At 40.2% G+C, this 20,794-nt stretch overlaps 1 protein-coding gene across 5 annotated transcripts in view; it reads right to left on the bottom strand.

Moving 5' to 3' along the window:
• LOC105839953 (insulin receptor) overlaps window positions 1–20,794 on the bottom strand; it is a 71,202-nt gene that overhangs the window by 29,721 nt on the left and 20,687 nt on the right. For all 5 annotated transcript variants that reach the window (XM_012686621.3, XM_036284743.1, XM_036284745.1 and 2 more), the window contains exon 2: window positions 20,512–20,646. The gene's annotated coding sequence lies outside the window, so the exon portion shown is untranslated. The remainder of the gene's footprint in view (window positions 1–20,511; window positions 20,647–20,794) is intronic.

Raw genomic sequence — 20,794 nt, 5'->3', positions numbered from 1 at the left:
GTGCGCATTTGTATATGCATACATATCTATTTAAATTTTATACAATTATGATTTTGTGCATATAAAAGATTAATAATTGTACATGTAAAGAATATATATAAATAAGAGTTTCAAGGTAAAAACTACGTAAAGAAAGAGTAACAAGGACAATTCATTCGCAGATGATTTATGTCTCGCTTGGTACACTAGCAGCATTTTACTTACATTAGCAATTCAGCAGAGATACGTTTCAGAATGATGAATTGTTTTAACGCGAATAAGACAGAGAAATATTTTCGAACACCTTTAATAAGGATAAAGATCACGATAATAACAGCACGAATAAGAAAGCCGCATTAAAACGTGCGTTGTTTCGTTTTAAGTTGCACGAGGTTCATTAAGCGGCATTTAAAAACCGTGGGAAAAACTTCGCGACAATTTTTCCTCTTTTTTTTTAATTCGAAAGAAAAGGAGACAGAGAGAGAGAGAGTGAGAGAGAAAGTCAGAAAGAGAGTAATGCAGACAATTAAAATCACATTAAACTACGGTCTCGAAGTAGCCGGAGATATTATATTCGTAAAAAAAAAAGGAGTGCACGCGGTACTTAAGTTCGCCACAGGTATATAGAGGCACCTCTCCGTGCTTTACATCATGCGGGTGTGCGTTAAACCGCAAATGGGCCGATTAAGAGGAGGCCTTTACGGCGCAGCCGTAGCATTTGCGCCGACGTAGGCCGTAATTGTTCACCGCACCGTGAGCCTTCGTGTTTTTATTACGGCTGCACTTCCTGCGTCGACAGTCTCTCTCGCTAATCGCAACAAAGGAGACGGCACTTACGAGACGCACTTGAAATGAAACGATAGACATCAAGTTACGAATACGCGGCACGTTCGCATGGTAAAAGTTCACTTTAACTGCCGCGTGTTCGCGGCCAAGATTATTGCCTCGCCTGGGTACTGCGGTATTTCCTTCTCGAATTACGTTAATTGCGACGGCAAGTAATGCCGCGTGATAATAGTCACCGCAGACGGGACATAAACATCGCGCGAAATTAGAAACCACAATGCGACCCCCGCGATCAGCTCGCTACGCTCCCGGGAAGAAAGGAAAAAATCGGATCTGCACTCTGTAGAGGAAGTATATAAAAATACGTGTAAAATACAGTCTACAGTGCAATATATAAAATTTCTTAGTATTTTTATCTTTAATTGTGCAAACGTATATTGGACGGAAAATTACTAATTTGCTCAGTTAGAGATGAAAAATACTTAAAAAATGTATGTATTTCTGAATTGTGCAACTTTACCAATTTTACAAATTATTGTAAATTCACTTTAAGTATAATTATTCGCGTTAAGCAATTATTCAATTTAGTAATTTTCCATAATTTTTTTACAGTACACGGAAGACTTGATCACCAGGCTATTAAATGCCTGTTTATTCCGCATTTTGATGCCGTAATTACTTATTAAAAGTCGATTCGCCAATTAATCACCCCACCGCCGAACGCAAATAACACGCCGTAACGCGTTCTATCTTGAAAGAGAATTTCACGCGATCGTGAGAAATATATAAAAATGCAAAAAAACGCGCGCGTGTTTCCCTACAAAGAGCGTAAGAAACTTCGCGCATTAAAAAGAAGAAAGAAAAAACTTGCGTGACGTCAGGAGGTAAAATGACAGGTTATCGAAAAAGAAAAGGGAAAGAAAAAAAAAACATGCAGTGCAGCTTTCCATGACGGAGGGATTATATATGGCTCCCCTCGGCATTCACATGACAGTATCATTTAACGCGACGCTACGATATACCGCGACGGCGTAGCGTTACCGTCTCTCCGACCGTGGAAATAACGTTGGATTCAAGAAATCATGGCAACAACTCCGGTGGCTTCGCGTAAATACGTAATTACTAGCAAAATGCATGCACGAACGCGCTCCGTCAGGTGCTGCACCGCTGGCCTTTTGCTTCTTACTCGGTCGTTTCAGCAAGTTTGTTACCGCGAACACCACACCGCGATTTGAGCTGTTCGTCGTCGGTCGTAATATGCGCACACCACTCTCTCTCTCTCTCGCGCTACGCGAGAGAGCTAAATTATGGCTGATAATATTTTAACGCTACGAGTTATCTTGATGGCGTCGCGTCGGAATACCGCGAGCGCGCCGTATTCACAGTCCCCGTCCTCGCCTTCAAATCGGATTTCTCGTCTTTATGTCTGTTCATCTCGGCGGAAAAACTTCGAATATCGAGTTGCGCGCGCGGGTAGCGCGCAAAGTGTCGCGCGGAAAATGAAGCATGAAGAGAACGACGCAAAGACAGAGAGAGATAGAGAGAGAGAGAAAGAGAGAGAATCCCCGCCGATTCATATTCTTTCTCAACTTTATTCATTCTGGGAAGATAAAAAAAATAATGAGATGTCTTCGCGTTGAATCCTATTCTAAACTTCTGATATTTCAAGTATTTACCGGATTAAAGTCGAACGGATTGTATCGAGAAATAACGAATCCGCTTTCGAATCGCAAAGCTCGAACTTCCGATGTACTTTCGATACGCGTTTCAAAGGAGCGCAAAGATGATTAAACGTTAAAAATTCTGGACGAATTTACCACGGATAATCGGATTTAATTATATTTTCATTAAGGCGTATAATCGGCCTAATAAATTCGATACATGGGCTAATTATTTTATTATACTTTTATCTGCGTCCCGATATATAATTGCATTATCATTTACGCGTCGTAAAAAAGAAATCGGGCGTAGCGCACGCATGGGCTGAGATTAAAACGTGGCCGATTAATCGCGCGTTCTCTTCAAAAGCGGATCGGAAGCGGGCGCAATTATCGGGGGACCAACGGTCCAGCGTGCGATCGTGACGTTATATATTTCTTTTTTTTTCCTCTCCCCATTTTCGTAGCGAAATACGCGCCTTCGTACGTTATGAAAGACGTTCCCCCCGAGTTTAAACAGTCGCGGCACGGCGCGATCCCGCCCATTCATAACTCCGCGCGATAACGATAACAAGGTGATAAGCCGGGCTCGCGCTCGTGCCTCGTTTGTCCGTTATCGTCCTCGAGAAAGCCGGGAACGACGTCGGCAACAACACGACCCTACCTCTCCCACGATCGTTCAGCTGGATATAAAAATTTAGCAAAAGCCAATGTACCACGTCGTTCGATAAGTGACGCAGCAAATAACAGAATGACACTTCGGCTTATAAAAAATTAAGACGATCCTCCTCTGTATCGAGAGACAAATACATATCTTCGCGTGACTTTTGCGAACGCTTCAGTTTGATCATCTCCAAATTTAATTATCAACAATCAGATTTAATTGATACCGTTTTTATAAATCAACATGGAATATTTGGCTTGATAATTATATTTGGAAATGATCAAATTAAATAGAAGTAAAAAAAAAACAATGTTTCGTTTATCGATTAAAATGCTTTCCGTTTGAACAAGTGTAATATTTTTACACATACATAATGTGCAAATAGAATATATATTTATACAGATTTCAATTAATGCAAACACAAGGCTGGATAAATTATAACAAATTTCAAAAACGCGGGGTGAAATACGTCGGGAAAGAAGATACGTCTTCGAAAGCGCCAGAGTGTTCGATCACCCCCAAACTCTGATATTAAAATATCGAACTCGGATTTCCTTACAGTGAAAAGCGCCGTGAATTCTATCAACTCCGACACGTTGCAAATTGAAAAGGTTTGAGAATGCCTGCTTTTATAAGTTCCTACATTGGCTAACCTTTCGCTGACGCGAACGCTGGTACTTTTCATCGGTAGTACACACACACACACACACACACACACACACACACACACACACACACACACGCTCAACACACGTATGTGTATATATTTTTTTCATGCAGCATGATACTTACCTAGCATAAATTCATGCGCGCTTAACAGTTAATCTTCTTGCGCACTTGTAGCACAATCAGGTACTTCCTTTTAACTTTGCTGCGAGTTTCGCACGTTGAAACGGACAATTTAATTGTCAAAGTTTACATTGTTAAATTCGCAACGTCGGAATTACATCCAATTTGAGTTATTTTTAATCATTTCCATTCGTCGTTCTATGCTCCTACTTACACAATATGTCGTTAATTTAATTATAACAAGAAAATTAAACAATTTAACTCAAGAAATGTTAAATTTGATTCAAAATTTATTTGCTCAAGTGCATACGTTAATTGCGCTCGCTTTTCGAAACTAAGCAAGTCAACTACAGAAGAAAGTTGATTGTATAAGATTGTATAAGATACAGTATTTATTTAAAAAAATAGAAAAAGAAATAAAAGATATAATCACACATTACAATTTAGATACCTTCGTTGATTGCGTTCTAATCTCAATCTAATGTTAACTGTGACAGTTCAACTCTAATTTATTCGACGTCGCGGCAATTTTTAATAAACACATGAAAAACTTTGCAGGCAGTCAAAAGTAAATGATATAACATCCACAATATTGTTATTTCGAATAATATACGCACCCAAACTACCGTAAATACCGATTATCGTTGAAAATAATTACAAGAACATATTATTTAGTAATTATTGGAGAAAGTATAGCCATTGACTATCTCACCCTAATTTACCCTACGAGAAAATCGCAGTAACTTGTAATAAGAATACGTAAAATAAAAGGGTGAGGACGTCCGAGGTTAAGAATTGACTTGGAACTAAGCTCCTCAATCGCAATTTGATTGCAACCAATCAAATTTTCGTTGAAAGGTAAAACGACAGGGATAATCTAAGATAATCCGCGTGCAGACTGCAATTGTATTATCAGGCGGCGTAATACGGCGTAAGAAGAACAACGAAGCTCTGATCTGAGAAGTGCTCCCTTCAAACTGCAGAACTCCAATTTAATTTCAACATCCGACTGCCTTTCCGAGGAACTATATGCTTTATACAATTCACGCACGTGTCATGGAAAGGAAGCCACGTAAAACGTAACACGAGACATATTTTTTTTAGCAATGGCAACTGTTATTTTTTGTAGAGACATTTTATTCGAACCGAATCGAATTTTTCGAGCTGGAAAAATGTGCATCGCTGCCGAGTTGGCTGATCAAGTAGAACACTTTGAAGCGAGGATAAAACAAAGCTTCCTCTTCCAGATTGATACCTGATCTTTTCGGGACATAGGAACTCAGAAAATGTTGCCGCTAGTATTAAATGTCACATCGAATCAGCCCGAGTCTATCGATTACCGACAACGGATTCTGCAACTAGGCAACTGGGCTAATGCAACTGTAGAGACCATTAATAACGTATTTGAGCGCGCTTAAACGTTTATCGTCGATTCTCTCTAATGCTGAACGTCATTTATATCGCATGTACATCGAGTACGGGATAAAACATTATTGCAGACATACAAAGGATATAAAGTTCCATATCTTTTTCTCTTTTACAAGAACGATTGCCCATCACTTGACGTCACTTTTTTACATCGTGCACTTTCCCGTCACTAAATGGCGGGTTGAAAAATTGCTGGATAAAAATATGACGACCTAGTTTAGCGACCGACTGGGTCACCAGTTTTACTAGCAATGGAATTTTTTTTGTGGAGTTACGTAAAATATCCAGTCATGATTATATTGGATATCGCATTAATTTGTCGAGTTATTTTGCGAGTTATCAGCGCGTATCGAAAGCTATGTCGTTTTTCCCATTGAATCGGCTTTCCTCGCTTTCCGTTAATCAATATTAAAAAAAAAAAAAAATAAAAATAAAAATAAAAAAAACGTGTCGCTATAGTTAGTTCACATTTCAATACCTATTACGACACTTGACTGCGCACGAATATCGAGAATGTGTCTGTGATTAAAACTCTTTGATGTCGTTGGTAAATATGAGAAACGGTCGACGCAAACGCGCGAAAAATAGCTGTAATTATCGTGAATAAATTTGATGTGTAGGTAATCGACCATTTTCTCCCCCAACTCGAATTGCTTAACACTGCAGGCAATGTCGTAGTAATTGCGAGGTTTCAATTAATAACAGCTTTTGCGATATAAAAAGTGCAAAAGGAATTGAGCTCGATGTAAAAATTCAACAGCACAAAAGTACAATAAAATAATAAATTTCCCAGTAATAGGGAATATTTTTGGCGAAAGAAAGTTTTTTTTGTAAAATGTACTGACACACACACACTTGATAAAAAATAATAAATTCTAAAAAACTTTGCACTATCAAATTTCTAAAAACACGTTTTAAAAGACTCAGGATATTTACTTAAATTTCACTGAAAATTCACTGAAAATTCACTAAAAATTGTCGAAAAAATGTTATTCTAAATTTCAAATAGGACGCCAACATAAAATGATGTATTATCTTCTATAGTTTCACTATTTTTTTAAATAAAAACTCGCGAATCACAAAATAGAGAGATTATATATATTTATTGCTAATCGATTATGTATTATCCAAAAAAATTATCAAAGAAACCTTGTGTGAGAAAAAGAAAGATAAAATTTAAATTTAAAAATAAAATTCTTAAAAATTTTTCTCAATGGGTATTGCCAAAGCGGATTAATAAAATTACATAAAAATCCATAATTTTCAAAAATAAAAAATAAATTCTCTAAAAATTAGAAGTTTTCTCGGTTTTTCTCGATAGTAAATATGGAATTGCGTTAAATATCTTTTTTTATCAAAATCGAAAAATAAGCAGCAAAATTATTAAATAAATTTAAATTAAGTCTATTATATGTATCATTCTCTTTCGGAAATATTAAAATTAAAGACTTCCTTGAATTAATTTAATTCCTTAAAAAAAAAAAAATTAATCCGCTAAAATTAATTTTGCAACGCATTTCGCACAAGTACCGATATAAATGAATGGGAATTGAAGCGAGAGACCAACAATTTGGTTTTAATATTTCGATGTTCCACTTTGTTGCAAAACATTACGCGGTATTTCTGCGTGTTTTATTCGGAGTATTATCGGTCGCACTTTATCGATAAAAATAATTAATTGTTCCGCATGTGAGGCCGATTCAAATCAAAGAGATCACACACGGTGGGCGGTTCGAGAGCAAGCGAACTGAAAATGTCACGAAAAGTCATCGGTGGTTAGCAAAGCGCAATTGGCTATCGCTGCAAATAATTTAAGTGTAGCGCTTGCGAATTATAACCCCGTGAATTTTCACGTCAACGAAATTATAGAACGCTTTTGCAGGCAATTTGCGAATCGTGAATTCGATTTCCGAGTTCCTGTTTACAGTGGCGATAAACGTATCTATTTATCAAAATTCGATATTATCTAATATAATATTACGAGCATTTAATTATTTTCGGTAACAAATATCAATTTCAGCTGGAAAATGTTGATTCTCGCAATGTTCTGTAACTAACTCCGCATTATCGGCTTCACACACAAATACAGGGTATACAGGGTGTCTCTGAAGTTTCGTTTTTGCGTTACGTAAGAACGCCTATAGAAAGTTTACAGCAGATTCTTCTTAAGATGGACACCGCTTTTTCTCCCGCGTTAGGGGAATTGTTGAAAATGGCCGATTTTTTCTGACGCATGTCTCATATCCGATCGACACTTCACACTTCGATTGATAATACGCACTTACTCCGATATATACAAGCCCGTTGCTCGTACCATGTAAACCAAGCGAACTTATCGAATCACAACAAGCACTTTTATCATTTGTTCCTAAGAAAAGGAAAGGAAATGATAATAGTATTTGCCTGCAATGTCAATCTCGCCAGGCGATGCTTGTGAAACTCTGTCGAAACAAAAACCATTTATAAAAAAAAGAAAGGAAAAAGGAAGAGAGAGAGAGAGAGAGAGAGAAAGCTTGGCCTTAACGACCATATCAACCTCTTTTTATTTTTATAAAATCAATAAAACACTGACTATGAGGGCACACTGGCTTACGTATAATAATCATTATTCTGTGACGTATATTCACAGAGCGAGCGTAAGCTGGTACAAGAGACAAATAAAGATTTTTTTAAATAGAAAAAAATCTCTAAAAATTGCGCGAGGTCGACGGAATGTTTATTAAACAACTCTGTATAAAGAAATTCCTGCATAAATATTTTCTAACTGAGTATCTTATCTTCCGCATCGGATTCATTCTAACTCAGCCTTTGAAACCATCAAAATCTGATTTTCTTTTCATATTCAAGTATGGAAACACAACGAGATTTATCTTGCCAAGAATACCGCGCGCTACTCGAGAAGTCAGGATCCGTAATACCGGAATTCCGCCCGGGGACCCGGAGCTTATATTTGCATTAAAAAAACCTCGGGTCATAGCTGGAAACTACCGGTACATACACACAATGGTAAGCTTCGAAACCAATTTCATTTATATATGTCAAGGTAGATTTAACCGAAGACTACCGGCAAATATTTATGCAATATAAGCGCGCGAGACAACTCCGCCGCAATAAAACGCCCGAGCCGCGCAAGATTTGAATCGAATTCAAACGAGGATAATCTTTTAGATCTCCCTGTCCACCACGTTCCAAAATAATATTTGTCCGGCTGCTGTCTATTCTCCCGGTGGCCCGATGTTAAAGGCAAAAGCACAGCGCGCCGCGATCCCTCTCGGCCGCGCTTATTCGCGGAGTATTGATGACGCCGTGGAATATCATATAAGCTGTCTCCTTCTACACTCACCGCTTCGATCGAACCGCTTGTATTTTCCACAAGTAGACGCTTCTTGCCAGTGGCTTGGCAAATAGTTGGCCCTCGGGGGAAGAGAAAAACAGGAATCTGTTTACCGCGATCGCGTCGGCGGGCGACGGCGACGGCGGCGGCGGCGGCAACCCACCGATACACCACCGCACCGTCGCCGAATCCGCGCGTTTCCGGCGCGCGGCGAGATAGCAAGAATATATTTGCGAAGGCGCGCGCTTACGGCGCGATCCGTGACATCGATTTGGCATTCGAGCGGCTTTCCATTGTTGTTGTCAGTTCAACCGTCCATTCGTCCGTCCGTCCGTCCGATATCGGCGGGGCAAGGCGGAGAGGCGCCTTCGTAAGAACGTCAACAATTGACTCGAGAAGATACGAGAGAAAAAGCGATCGCGCCGCTGCCGTCGTCGGAGTGTTAAGACCGACTCTCATAATTAGATGGATGTGACGTAAGACGCGACGACGGCCCCGATTAAGCGGAGGCCGAAAGCTTTCGCGATCATTATTCTCCGTCTATCTCTCTCTCTGCAGCGCGCAAACAGCGGAGAACGCGGCGCGTATTACATTGCGTCACCCACGGCCGCCGTGCCGACACGCATTTTAGCAATGCGTCGTAACTTGCACGGCCCGGCGGACTGTTCGGAAATTGCCCACGTCGTACATAATCGTTTTTATGTCTCACGTCGAGGAGGGAGGGGGTAAAAATATATGTCGCGCCGCCGCCGCCACCGCCGCCGCCGCTGCCTCGCGGATTTAATCCGTGCGACGACGGTGCGAGTGGCCGCCGCGAGTGGAAATAATTCTCTTGCGCGCGGATATTCTGCGCAACAACGTTGTGCAGCAGCGCAGGCTGCAACACCCGTGGTATATATCTCTCTATACCTTTGATCCTGCGTAGTACATAAATACTGTATTTAACCCTTAATTAATACAGCGGCTTCGCGTTGACCGCCGCCTTTGTTTCATTCCTCGTCCATTTTCGTTATTCCTCTCGCTTGCAGCTTGTAAACCGTGTACTCCCCACCTCCTCCTTCTACTCCTCCATCTATCTTTTACTCTTGTGCTTCTCCGTCCTCCCGATAAGTTTCTTCCCCCCTCCCTCCCCCCCCCCCCTAATAATCACAGCGACACGACAGACCGTTAGAACGCGCCGGTTAAAGGCAGGAAGTAAAGAAAGGGATTAAAGCATCACGTTAATTAAACGTGAAAAAGGATCCCGTTATGTCATTAACTTTTGTATCGTTAAAAGCAAGGACGCTACTGTTAAATGATCTCTCTCTCTCTCTCTCAGAGAAAGTTTGCGAAAGTTCAGAAATTATAAAATTGCCGCGTGATTCGTGAGATACATTAAATTTATAGGAATAGATAAGTTTCGAAACTTGAGAAATAATAGATTCTTTTATGGAGCCGCGTCGCGTCGCTACATCGCTCTCAGTTGTTCGAGAAGCTTTTCATCGAATTCATTTTATTCTATATCAATTGGAGTAATATAAAATATAAATTATTCCTCTTTCCTGTCACTCTCGGATGTGGAATTGTAGTGTTAACATGTTCGAGGCACGTGCGACATGAATGATTATTCTTTCGTTTTGCCACGGGACACACAGGGAGACGTATACGTCACGGCATCTCATTCAGGCGCGTCGGCAATTTATTATTTTTCTTTCTATTTGCAGAACGATCGAGCGGTATCGCGCATTTAATTGTAAGACCGTTGAATAACTGTCGATCACGAAAGCGAATCGATTGTTTGACTAATGAAGCGCCTCGTCCGTGATTACCATTATTACGTTATACAGGTAATTCGAGCGCGTAGGTGTAAGCTCCCCCACCGACAATGTACGGTATCGTATACTGCGATAACACGAGTTTATTGTTGCGCGTGCGCGCGCGCGCGCACCCAAGTCTCGAGTTGCGAGAGAACAATAAGATGTATAAGGACCCCTGGTACTGTGTGGTTATTGTAAGATATGATTAAACTTGGATCCAGCTCAAATTCATCGCGCGAATCCCGCGGCGTGCTTCACGGCGAATTGAGCAAACGTGCGACTCGGGGGGGGGGGGGTACGACAAAACGCGTACTCCCTCCTCCCTCTTAAAAATAGACAATGCGCCAAAATGGGCAGTTATGCAAAACAGTCCTGCGAATGAAGAATCGAGTTATCCTGTTGGGCGTTCCTCTCTCTTCAGTCGCGATAAGGGGTATTCAGGCCAAACATCTCGCGCGTAAAGGCCCTAAACGGGCCCCGCATTTGTAATTCAATGGGTCACAAGGTGCAAAAATTGATTTAATTTAAATTTATTTTCATTGGGCTCAACTCACGCGGGACTATTTAACTCTTGCTAACAAGCTGCTGTGAAAGAGGACCGCATTTTTTTTTGTTTCTTTTCTTTTTAATGAATGTCAAATATTAATTTTAGCTTTCGTATCCATGAATGCACTCTTTACATTTGCTATTATGACTTTTTCTTTTTGCGTATAAAAAGGGAGAGGGATTACGGAGTGCAGGGGAATTAAAATGGCTTCTCTTTCAGTGCTTGTGATTTAAAAATCTGGTCATTTCATTCTAGGCATCTACGTCGCGACGTCGTGAACTCAAAGGGCTTTTAATTAATAATATTAATGCTGTAAATATTCCTCACTTGGTCAAAACGTGGTTAAAACATGGCAAAAATTAAAATAACATGTTTCACATTTCCCATTTATTCGTAATGTGGAAATAAACAGTTTAATTTGCGATCTGTTAAAGTAACCGTAGAATGTGAGAATCACCAATCCAACAATAAAATCAATCCCTGAAGATGACGTCGTTTCGTCGTTTTAAATTTAGAGACAGATTTATGAGAGGAAGACTTGCGAACGCGCGGTCATTCGTTTCAATCAATCAGCAACCTATTTTCAGAATCGTCAAACACCGAGGAACGAAAAATAAATATTTTGACACGAAACAATGCTGTTAAAAAAAAAAAATCAATAATTGACATACACCAAACAAGTATCCGCTGCTGTAATTTCAAGTGGGTTAAAATGTACTCGAGTCTCCGATGTCACATATTGTTTTAACAATCGGAAATCTTGTTTACGTTTAACATATCGTATTAATCGGCATACCGATTTAAAGATCGGTATCTCTCTATAAAGCCTCTCTGTCGTTTTCTCGAAGTCGCATTTAGCGATAATGAGTCACGAGAATCGCCACTTCATTTCGATATTTTCGTAGAAGAGCGGTGAATTATCACGAATATTATCTTTGAACCGTCATCGTATATCGCGTCGGCGGTATAAGCGAAGGCGAACGGAGGCGAGCCGCCGTGAATACCTCCGAAATTATGCCGAGGTGGCCTGAATGATCGTGGCGTTTGCCGCCGTGAGCCGAGTGTGCCGAAAACAAACGCGACGATAATAACTTTCCGTAAACAAGATCGGCCAGGGTACGGTGTAATTCGTTGCGAGTTGCGAGAAACGGCACGGCGACGATTAGAATTTAGGCCGCCGCTCCGCGCTCCGTTCGATACGACCGAGAGAGACAGAGAGGGACGAGAGAGATCGCGAGAGCCTAGCGCACCTCTGTGCGAAACGAAACGAAACGAAGAGTGAATCGTATTGATTCGCCGGTGCACGGCAATAGTGCACGTAGCGCGAACGTTTCACGCGAATTGCGCGCGTATTGCAAGGGGCAGACTCGCGAAATGACGGTGTTTCGCGTGGTTTGCGCGCAACGATGGGGCGTGCCGGATCACTTTGATCACTTCAGATATTGAGATCGAAAGGCTCCCGATAACCCCAAAAGCCTCGAAATTTCGCGAAAACATCACTTTTTCCTTTGAATGTCACGTGATTATTTCAAGATTACGGGGGTTCTGCCAAGAAATCTTTAATTTATGAATAATCTTCTGGAAGCAATTCAAATTGTTATATAATTAAATTATTTCGACATTCTCGAAAGAGAGGTCCGAATATCCATCGAGATTATTAGATTCCGCAAACGCTTCTTTTATGGACTAACAAAATATTTGTGAGAAGAGTAAATCAAATTATATTGTCATTAAGTGGCAAAGTTATACCCAGCACACTGACAGTAATAAATTAATAAATTAGTGAATAGACAGAAAACGAAAACACTCACTTTAAATTATTTTTTTCAAGCTTTTTTTTTAAATTGCACCTTTGATCAAGTGTTGCGTAAAAAATTTAATCTAGTAAAATATTGGTAAACTAACTCGCGAGTAATCCGAGATTAATCTTCCAAATAACGTTTCGTAACATCGTACCAGCGACTAGCCAATTAAGAGAAATACTGTTGTCTATTTAATTTCTCCGCTAAATGAGAATTATTAATTCATCAGTATAGTTGCCTTTTAGATATTGCGCAAAGCTTAACATTTCAAAAGCTGTTGATATTACTCATCAAAAGTTTACCATCTGAAATTAATAGATAACAGCTAAATACATTCCACTTTGATTTGTAACTGGGTAATATTTACAAGCTAATAATACTGATAAAAGATACAGTTATCATTTACCACGAACAGTTACATTAGTCCAGGCTACATTGAAGGTAAACAACCGATCAAATATTTGTACGTTAATGCCGCAATACACAAATATTGAATAATTTCGATTAATATTGTTATTTTATAAAATAATCTGATAAACAAAAAAGCGACAAATACAACTTTCAGTGGTTTTTAAATCTAATTCCATTCTATTTCTATTACATTCTATTTCTATTACCTTCTAATATTTTTTTTAATTGAGAAAAATTTAGTAAACCATCTTTTGATAAGAAAATGAGTATTGTTTAAATGTGTATTATTTAAACCCGTTAGAAAAGATTCTAAAACAATTTTTGTCATGATACCCATCAGCGTGTAATTGTATTACCCACATCCGAAGTAAATTCCCAAAAGATATGAAATGAATGAAGTGAACCACATGCGATTCGCTCGTAGATTGCAATCATTGATTCAAAAATTATTTTTGCAAAAATCTGATTTTAAAGTCGAATAAATCAAATAATTACAAATATAAACGTATTTTCGGTTAATGCAATTAACACAGATTTGATCTCGATGCAATCGAATTTCCGATAAATTTGATGTGGAGCTTTGTGGTTTCTGCCGCCGTTTGATATCGATGAATTGTCGTCATGACAACTCTATGCTAACAACCAAAGCATACCGAAATTAGCCCAATGTGGTAAATTCGGCTCCTTCTACATCCCGAACTGTACGAGCGAAACTCAAATTCAAGCGAATACTCTCACACTCTAATTTCGAACACGGCGCAATATATAGGGTTACTGTACCAGTCGCTGAAGAATCAACCCAAATGACTGTTTACGCAAAACATTAAAATAACACTAACATTAATACATTATAAATTAATCGATATTTCTTAAATCTTATTTTCGTACAGATTTTTATTAAAATATCCTCATTTTACTTGGAAAATATAATTGTATTGTTTTTTATTTGTTCACTTTTTTATTCGTTGACTAATGCAGTGACACTATGTGCACGGAAATGTGTATAAAAGTCCACCCAACTTCCCCAAAACGTCGTTTATCGGATTTCTAAAAAAAAAAACCAAAACAGCGCAAAACGTCAGCTTTGCTTGCTGTGACTGGCATCAGGGTCGCTTTTTAACAAAAACCAGAGGGATATCGGATTAATTGAACAATCGCGCAGAGGCAACAGAAGAAATGAGTCACCGTTGCGACGGGATTAAGCGCGGTATTGCAAATGGCAAGCTAGCTGGATCGTAAATTACGCGGATGGAAATGCTGCTGTATAAGGGCGCGTTCACATTAAACGTACGGCCAAAGGGAAGTAAACCGCGGTGGAAACAAGCCCGAGAATGTCGCCCAGCATTAAATTTATTACCGCGCGCGAAACAGCGTTCGAAATAACTACAACATTTGCCGATGTTCGTTCCTTTTACATTCCAGATTCCAGTTTTCCACGGTAACATGTTAATGCCTGTACGCCTGGAACCGAACACGTAACGTGAAGTCGTGGGGAAAAAAACGTTTTTCCGATATTTCAGCGCGTCGCGCTCTCGAAATACGTCGCTTGTGAATATCGTCTCTTCAAGTATCCAAGTATCTCTTCTGAAACGATTGAGTGTCGTTTTCGAAAAGCGGATACTCGAGAATCTCTTGCAAAAATTCTACGTTGCACAGCACTATCACTTCCACTTGGACAGCACTGTTTTCCATGCCTATAATTTTATTCTGTTTTTATCTTTTGAGGGAATATTTTAATGACATAAATGTATCAGACACACGCGCACACACAGCGCTTCTCACCCAATTACAATACGCGGAACTTTTCAGAGATACCGACGCCTCGTCTCTATTGCGCAGTTTTTAACATACGAATCTCTTTGAAATACCGACATGTTATATGAATCATGTTTGTTTATACTCATTCATGCGCGTTTGCACGCATTCTTGCGTATATATCGCACACGTCGGACTGATTTGCGACGTTCGCAGATGTTTCGCGTGGTTAAGTTCATTTCAGTTAGGATGGTTGTATTTTTCCCGTGTGTGACTGGCAGCAGCAGCAAAAAAGCTTGGGCATTTGCAATTTTTATTTTCTTCAGCGAAAAGTACGACCACGATGTATTGATATTTCCTTACATTTTTTATTATGATTTATTTTCCTTTAACTCATTTTTATGATCGACTAGTAGCTATATTATGCATAGGCAGTTTTTATGCCAATGCCGTTGAAATAAATTTTTGCAAAATGCATAGCGTACGTATTATCAGCAATAATTTAGATTTATCTTTTCAAGATTTAGAGAGGCGAAATGATAAATGGGTATAAAAAAATGTTCATTAAGCATGTATTATAGGTATCAATAAATTTTCCAAACATTCTAAACATTCTAAAGTATTAAAGAGAAGTTTTTTGAAAATAAGAATGCCAATTTATTTTAGTCTCGATACATTTATTGTGAGCGTACCTTAACGAAAATTTCACTGAATCAATCGTAATCTTATTTTGCTACATTGTGGCAACACCGAACAATGATAAGGCTGAATACGCTCTGATCAATACCACTATCAGATATTTTTGGAGATTTATTTATAAACATCTCTCTTTCCGAATGATATATTTTTTGACCAAATATTATCAATCTATCTTGAAATATAATTATAACTTTTAGCATTAAAAACGACTGCGTTGAATCGAGTGAATAAAAACAGGATGGATGAGAAGAAACGAGGAAACGTAATAAAAGAATACAATTTTATCGTATCTTTCATCATTGTAGTTAGAAACACTGTTCAAGGCAATAATTCACATAATGTTGAAACATCGATAATTAATCGAACAATTCTTCCTTACGTCCATTTATTTGTGCGCGCACGAGTTTTAACATTGTTGCAACAATTGCTGACACTTCCTCGTTACTGATGTCATCAGACAAGGTGGTTGACGAAGATGGCTGACGCGCATCCATCCATCCATCCATCTTCTTAACGATAGTGAGTAGACGACTATTTACGATTAAGGAGAATTAAGGAGCAATCTTCGCGCGAAAAACTTCTGTCGCGCAGACAATTTTGCGAAGTTCGTACGATCGAGATAACGTCGCGCGAACGATTCCGGATGGACTTTATGCAACAGCTTGTTCCGGATTGGATAAACGTTAATGTCATGTTAATGTCACGTTAATGTCACATCAAGTTACTAATAACCTGTCTCTCTAAAAATGAAAGTTGCCGCAACAATTCCGTAGTTGCTTCGTTAGAACTGTAATATTTATCATATTCAAAACAAAGTTGCTACACAAATATGCGATTGCAACTTTGATTAATAACTACCCAGTAAACTTTCAGCTTTGAGGGACAAGCTATAGTCTCTCAGCGGTGCGAGGCGAGCGAAAGCTGCGAGTTAGACAAGCATAGACAACAAAATGAAAGAACCAATAGCTTTATGAAAAGATAATGACCTCATTATCTCTTATCGGCATTCTTCTTTTACCAAGTGACATTTATAATGTACTTTAATAATGATAATTATTGCGAGTTAAACAAATTGTTATCTGGTTCCAAGACGTCGCGACAGTGAATTCTATAGAGTCGTAGTTTCCTTGACCCGTTGTGGTATTCCTTGACTTCTCCTCGATTCTTCGGGCTCAACGGGATTTAAGAGAAATTTACAATACGCACTTCCCGTTCTTGTTCCCCGTTTCTTACTTTTTGCTCCCTCGCGCACTATTTTATTGGCAATATCGTGTTTCTTGTCCCTCTCGGCGTTCGTTAACTCTTATCTTGTCAATTCCGACGAAACACGAGGTTCGCCTTTGTCTCTTCAGGCAAAAAGATACTAGGAAAAAAGTGAGAAACAGGAAGCAAAGAACACATTATAGATCAGTCTTTTCTAACAGCTCCGCTGACAAGTAGGAAAGAAAAACACAACGTTAAAGAGTCGCCTATTGTTGTCTGCTTACGATCGCGCACATCTGCAAGCCAATGACGTCCTCTCTATTGCTTGTGTAACGTTTAGCAGCGTTATACACTGATACATACATGTCGTCGCAATTCTTATCTCGATTGCGCAACCTTCTACGTCGATCGCTTCCCCTGTCCTTTGCGACACCCGCGTTTTTTTTTTCCGATTTGTTTCTCACGCTCATTTTTACGCTCGCGGTTTGCCTTTAAGCAGATTCGTGTTTTAGCCGATGTCAAGTGCAAATGTATCACCGTTTTCAGTATTCCTCTGTCACTCGTTTCCATTTAAGCTTTTTTAAACATTATCTACGTTTGAAATTCAAGTGTTCTACGATCGCGATAGGAAAACCATTACATGTCTTTTTGCAGGAGATACGGTGGAACGTCGAGACGTGCTTCTTAAAATAAAAAATAAAAAAAAAGAGAGAGGAAAAAACCATGATGCTATCGCTGGAGCACAAATTAGAGATTCTCGTAAAACGATAGCAACGTGCATGCATCTAACGTGGCATCTCGCGGAGTTTTTGTTTGTAATGAAAATTTCAACATTAGTACAATTGCAACGCACCGGCGATAATGATTATCGTCGCAACGTTCGTAATTATCATATATTAGCTTTATCTGCTTTGATTTACATTTATTTGTAATTAATGTTGATTTACGTTGCGCGTAACATAATGTATTTGTACAGCACGCGTATCGGCGAACAAGTTGGAGCAGGAAATCGATTACACGGTAGAGAGCCGCAAATCAAATTTCTTCACGATTCGCTTAAGCCGCATAGAAGCGCGTCCGCCCGTTAGTCACGTTAGGCACAATCGGCCACCTTGTCAGCAAGATATTTTCGTATATCACATGACGCAACAGCTTGACACAATGTGGCAACACGGATTTCCCGTTAAACATCAAACAATCCAAAATTACTACGTTTCGCTCGTAACAAACGCATATAATCGTTATATCGAGCGATGACTTGTGTGCACAAGCGTAACGGAATTTCGAGCGATAATCCGCACGTGTACGTGCGGTGTTGAGGTATCTCGGATATCTTAAAAGCCAGCTGAGTGGTGTAAAAAGACGTTTGAGCACTCAAGCGACAATGATAAATACTACGTCAGTTATTACCGCACCAGCGCCAGATATTGAATTCACGCGGGATTCTAAAAAAAATAAATAAATGAAAACATTTTTTCCTCCCCGCAGCGAGAGAGCGGCAGAGAGAGAGAAAGAGAGAGACTAACTTCAATTCGGGGGATATATACCCCGCGGTATTTTCCGATCGGAGGGATTCCGCAGTAAACAATGAGTTTTTTTTTCTGCAAACAATAGATAACGCGCATCCCGCTGGCGGATGTTTTCCATTTACGCGTCCACGCGTGTTAATTTCCCGTCTTTCACGAACGTTGTTGTCGAAAGAGAAAGAAAGCGTGCGTGCGTGCGTGCGTGCGTGCGTGTGCGTGTGCGTGTGCGTGCGTGTGTGTGTGTGTGTGTGTGTGTGTGTGTGTGTGTGTGTGTGTGTGTGTGTGTGTGTGTGTAAGAGCCTCTCAAAATTAGGAAATAATTGAAAGATTACAGTGATCCGGGCGCGTAAAAGTAGCGGACTAATGCGGAGACAAACAGGCGAACGACGCTGTCGCGTCCGATAATCCGTACTCTTATCCCCGCGTATATACGCCAAGTATACACGGCCGCGTGTTCCGAGGTGGTCATTACGACGCCCGTCTGAAGCGTATCGAATTATGTGCCGTCGATTTTCCCGACTCTTTTTATCCGCCTTTTACCCTTAATCTCTGTATTTCACGCGCAGCGCCAAGTCTCCCCCCCCCCCCGTTATAGCCGACCTTATGGGAGGCCGTCGTGTAGTTAAATTTATGAGTCTCATTAACTTATTCGAACGGACTATCCGACGAGCTCTCGATGCTCTGCGAAATTTCTCTCTCTCTCTCTCTCTCTCTCTCTCTCTCTCTCTGTTTCGAAGATTTACATAAAATTTGCAAAGACGTTAAAAACATCGCCAGCGATTTCCGGAGTACAAGCGAAAATGTAAATGCAAAGAGCTTTTCGAGAGCGAGACGATTTCCTCGGAGCTACAACTAACAAGTAATAAGACTTCACGTTCTGTACACAATTTCGCGAGACGCGGATATTACTTCAGGAGAACCCTCCAAGACTTGGTAGCGAATATACCGCAAACTGCCCGCGGGCAATCGCCTGGCCATTATTGTAATGGAGAGTTTTGAGAGCCGGGAAATCTCCTGCAGGCTTTTACAAAGTTCTCCAGTGGATAATCAATTAACATTTTCGATGGGATCTCTTTGCGTGTCAAACAAATCTCACGTTTTCGAAGCACCCGAGGAGTACTTACCTTGGGAACGTCGAATCGATAATTTGGACGCAAGAGAAAAGAAAAAAAAAAACCTACCGATTCAAAATTGACAACAATCGTGCATTAAAAAGAAAAAAAAAAGTGAAAAACCGCCGCACGCGTTTCAAACCGCGGCGAAACCAAAGAGGATTTTATTTTTTTTTCTCCTTTCGCCAAAGTTATTGGACACAGACTGCGATATTTTTTTTACGCTCAGGCGTTCGCAAAGTAAATTGTTTGCTTTTAAAACAGCGCTGCAAAAATAGCTCGGATGGCATGTTTACACGCGATCCTACTGGCGACCGACGACCGGTAATCGAATATCAGTCCCGATTATTCTGTGGGGGCATTCATCAGCGACACGTCATGCATGAGGTGTACTTCATGCGCGCGGGCATAAAGAAGTCGCCGGCGAAGTCTCTCGCACGGCACATTCGATTGATCGAGTCTAGAACTTGAGACAAGTATCGACCTCGAGTAAGGAAATGGAGGGATATGTACAAGGAGTGCCCAGCGGAAACTTCGGTGGTATAGCGACAAATATTTGATTCGGTTGTGGTCGATTCCCTCCTCCTCCCTCTCTCTAAATACTAGACGTCTGGTGTTAACCGACTTTTAGTTAATTGCATGCCAAGTAACATGTTAGCGAATAATTCGAAAGGCATTCACGTTAATTAAATTATTGATATTGAGTCGACCGTAAAAGAGAAGTTGACGTTATCGGTTCAAGTTACTTTGCGGCAAATCGCTTTAACGAGTGACGACAAAAAAAAAGTAAACCATTGTTCGCCATTCTTTTCTTCGGATGCTCGCCGAGGGCGAAGTTTTTATTCTATGATACTGTCAGGTGGTTTCAGAACCACCTTATATATAAATTCGCTGGCCGTTCCCTCTAACAAGAGGAGATAATCAAGAAGAGCGCCTTCAAAGGAACGTCGCGACTCATTGGGTACGAAGGGGGGAATTTCATCCGCGGAAGAGCATTCGATAATGTTCCTAGAGGTACTTACGTGGCCCGTGGGTACAGCGTCGTTCCCCCGGCTGAAAGTGGACCTTGCCGACGACGTCGATGGCGGGTCGATAACAGAATCACTGAAGCACTGCCACCGTTGCCATGTCCCACATTACTTGCCATGCCGAAATCACTGCGCAAGGAAAAAAAAAAAGATAGGCGTGAGTACAAAGGCGACTCTTTCGTTCGTGATACGTGGTAACGTAATATCCGGGTAATTATGTCTTACGCAACAAACGCGACGCATAGACTCGCGTTGCCGTTCTGCTTTTTTTTCCTCG

Source organism: Monomorium pharaonis, chromosome 3 (assembly GCF_013373865.1).
Source record: "Monomorium pharaonis isolate MP-MQ-018 chromosome 3, ASM1337386v2, whole genome shotgun sequence".
Classification (NCBI taxonomy): domain Eukaryota; kingdom Metazoa; phylum Arthropoda; class Insecta; order Hymenoptera; family Formicidae; genus Monomorium; species Monomorium pharaonis.
Note: the sequence above shows the minus strand (reverse complement) of the source record. Positions and strands in the feature narration are given on the sequence as shown.